Source organism: Lactuca serriola, chromosome 8 (genome assembly GCF_051521515.1).
Source record: "Lactuca serriola cultivar US96UC23 chromosome 8, Lser_US96UC23_V15, whole genome shotgun sequence".
Taxonomy (NCBI): domain Eukaryota; kingdom Viridiplantae; phylum Streptophyta; class Magnoliopsida; order Asterales; family Asteraceae; genus Lactuca; species Lactuca serriola.
Genome location: NC_136415.1, coordinates 200007323 through 200011169, shown reverse-complemented (window position 1 = coordinate 200011169; position 3847 = coordinate 200007323). Strand labels below are relative to the sequence as shown.

The 3847-nt window shown below is 36.4% G+C and overlaps 1 pseudogene; it reads right to left on the bottom strand.

Annotated features, from left to right (window-relative positions):
- Positions 1-347: 347 nt before the first annotated feature.
- On the bottom strand, positions 348-3310 carry LOC145067751 (disease resistance protein At4g27190-like; annotated as a pseudogene).
- Between the last annotated feature and the right edge of the window lie 537 nt (positions 3311-3847).

Sequence of the window (3847 nt, the reverse complement as noted above, 5' to 3'; positions counted from 1 at the left end):
GTTTTTTTCTTTAAAAGGAGGATAGTCAACTTACCTAAGAACTGTTTCTTCTTGCACCAACACATTCTTCATAATTTTCATCTGGGAAAATAGTCAAGAAGGAAAAAAATAAATAAAGAACGGACATAAATTCTTTAAAAAGGATAGTAATCTAAAAAAATAATCAAGAAAGAAAAAAATGGACTTCAATTCATTAAAAAAGCCAATGGATGTCGGTTAAAATATTATTAGAGCTATATAATTAAAAAGATAGTATTGTATGATATTGGAATGTTTATATGCATATGTGTGATTAAACAATTGTACTCGTCTTTTCATACCTCTCATGGTGTACTGCGAAAAGATCATTAATGGAACAAGTTAAGGTTCTTTTCATCACAAAATTTGCCATTGGGCATATCGTGGATTCCGGAACCCCATCTCTTCATACTAGGACAGCCTTCCACAGTGATAAACTCCAAAGACGGATATTTCATTAAAGAACCCCCAGAATAGAAGCTCTGTAGTTGGGGCAAATTGATAAGGTAAATACGGGTAAGGCTAGTAAACTCAATATTTGCATCATATGTGCCCACTTCGGTTTTACTATCCTCTATTTGCTCATTATCACTACCAGTTGCTTGTTCATCTCCACCAGAAATCACTACCATCAAACTGTCACACCAGCAAATCGATATACATCTCAGATTGGAAAGCCCTTGTGCTACACTAAAAGGGAATAGCGTCAACAAGGAAGAACAATATGCAATTTCAATGTCTTGTAGATTACCCAAGCTTATACATTGAAATGAACAGTCAAAAAGAAGCTTCAGGTTATTAAGATCACTCAGACGGATTTTTTCAACTTTGGAGAAAAACTTTTCCTTTGTTTTCCTTTGACCAAGGTCATTGGATGCACCAATAGTATGCGTAGCATTCTCATCCGTTGTCTTCACCAAGCATGAAACATTGTAACATCTATCCAACTCAATAGACTTTAATTCATCGACACTCTCTCCATAAAGGTCTGGTATGATGTTATCCAAATCTTGTAGAGCCTCTAGTAATATACCATCACTTACCTGAAACAGTTTCTTTATTGGCATCTTGAGTGGGAAGTCAGACACTTGAATGTGTAGTTGACGTTTTAAATATGATCTTGGTCGCTCCAAATTAATAATATATCCGTGACTATTTTCAAAAAGGAGTCTCTCAAAATCAATAAGCCTTTGGTTAATAAAACGAAAAAAGAATTCTCGCAACATTTCGAAGTAGGTACCTTCAGGAAAAATATGACATTTATCTGAATCCATCCACAAATGCAGAGCTCTGAAGGATTTCAAGTTACTTATTTCCATAAGTCCAAGGCGAGACACAGGGTTGCTATGATGGGTTCCAATATACAACTCTTCCAACCAAGTGAGCTTTGATATGACGCCAGGTGTTACATGAGATAGATAGGGACAGTAGCCCGCATCCAACAGCCTTAAGTTGGTCAATTGACCGATCTCTTCAGGAATCAATTTTATTTCAGTCCCTCTAATCTTTAGAATCTCCAGGTCTTTTAGCTCCCCAACTATAGAAATTTCATTGAGAGATCTATTGAAACTTAGATCGAGCATAATGAGCTTTGTGAGAAGCTTTAGTGATTGTGGAAGGGATGTGATGTGATTAAAAGACATATCTAAAACTTTAACTTCTTTCATGCCTCCAAAGAATTCATCAGGAATAATCGAAAGATCATTTTTTCGTATAAGGAAAGTATCAAGGAGTGGGAAATGAAGTTCATGATCTGGAAGCTTACGAATTCTGTTATCCATGAGTGAGATCTTGGTGTAGCTGTCTGAGGTTCTGTTTCTTGGTTGCCATTCTGTCATATCTTTATTTCCAGCCTCCACTAAAAACTTCTCTTCACTTTCAGAAGAAGAAGTTATTAGCAAAGCCACATCACGAACCACGTCGTGCATTTTTATTTTGTCTCCCTCTTCTTTCACGAACAATAACAAGAAAGAGGATGTGAGGGTGTCAATTGCAATTTGGACTCTTTTTTCGGCATCATTAATGCTATGCAGATTATCAAATATATGAAGACCCACCCCATATTCTGCTAAACGTAACATATCTATGTATCCATCTTCCTTGAACAAACTACACAGTAAGAAGCATGATTTAGCTTCTTTGCTATCAAGTAAGTCATAGCTCAGCTTCAAATGAGTAAATGCTGAGCTAATCTCTTGATCGAGCTCTAGAGGGGCATGCTTTTGTAGTCGGTCAAGTGCCGCCTCCCATATATCAATTTTTTTATTTTTTAAAGCATTTCCCACGACTTGAATGACGAGTGGCAATCCACCAGATTCTTCAGTCACATCTCTTGCAATATTTTCCAGACTATCATTGTTCAATAACTTTTCACCCACAATACGTTTGAAAAGCACCCACGCTTCTTCTTTCGTCAAAGTGTTTACACAAATATTCCTATCAACGTTCATCCCTTCACATACATTTCTGCTTCTAGACGTCAACAAGATCTTGCAATTCATGTGGTCATTCCCACATGGAATGCCCACGTCAGGAAGGACTAGCCTTTCCCATATGTCATCCAAAATGATTAGAACCCTCTCCCCATTCATTATCCGCTTTGCAGCTACATCAACATTCATTTTAATCTCTTTAACGTCTATAGTCTGTGAGACAGTTATAAACACAATCTCTGCAAATAGATTCTTCACTTCTGCAGCAACTTCCTTGGCTAATGTAGTTTTCCCTAACCTCCTAACCCATAAATTCCAACCATTTGTAAGTTGTCATCTTTGATAGCTTGAACTATTTCCCTCAACGCCAACTTGTGGGTACCAATATCATCAAGATTCTTTGTTTGGTAGAGGTCTACAAATCTTGGAGCGGGAGTGGGAATAGATACACAAGATTCATGAGTTTTGCCATCTTCTTGTTGATCCAGAAGACAAGAGGTCTTGTTTATCGCCATTTTACTGTAATGGGAGAGGGTGCCCAAATTGACACAAGGTTGTAAGTTGAAGCACGTCTTCTTGGTGTTGGTTTCTTCTTCGAGAAACTCTTCCGCCTCGGATATTTCAATGTCTGCCTTGTCCATCCATTCTTGCACACCAGCTAAGAGAGCTTCTCCTTTTTCTTTAGCTGCATCGATTCGTTGTTGAATCCTACCCCTCATACCCTTGAGCTTTTGAGTTTCACTCTTCAACTTGTCGACATTTTTAGTGTAATTTCGGATGTAATCAATCTCTCTTTTAGCCGCATTAAACAATAAGTCCACTATTTTCCCAGTCACAGTAGTAGCGACCACCTCCCCCATTTTATCTAGGTTTTTCTTTTCTGACAACTTGGATGGCAAAGTTGTTGACAATATAGCAGATCTTGAAATAAGAAACGTTCATGCAATAGACAACCAAGTATAAATATTGAATAAATCTAGTAATTGTGGATTGCAAAAGAAAGGATGTTATAGTCTTTTTTAGATATGAAAAATAGATTATGATGAACCAAAACCGAAGGCCCTGATTATGAATAGCACTAAAGGAAAGATAAGATGTTTGCTTGGCTAATTACAAAAGAAGATTATGATAAGCAAGAATGGAATACATATGCAGAATAAAGAAAAGCGGTTGCTTGGTGATTGTATACAAAATGATACCTTCCTTTTTTTATAGATCACAACGCTCAGGTACAAATTTGACCCAACTCTAGATATTGGCTATATTCATTCAAAACCGCATCTATTAAAATTTTAATTTTAATTTGAAATCAGGTTTTATTCTTAATTGTCATTTATAGTTTTTTAAAATTTGATTTATATATATTTTTCAAAAAGTTTTTTTGTATCTTCGGCCCA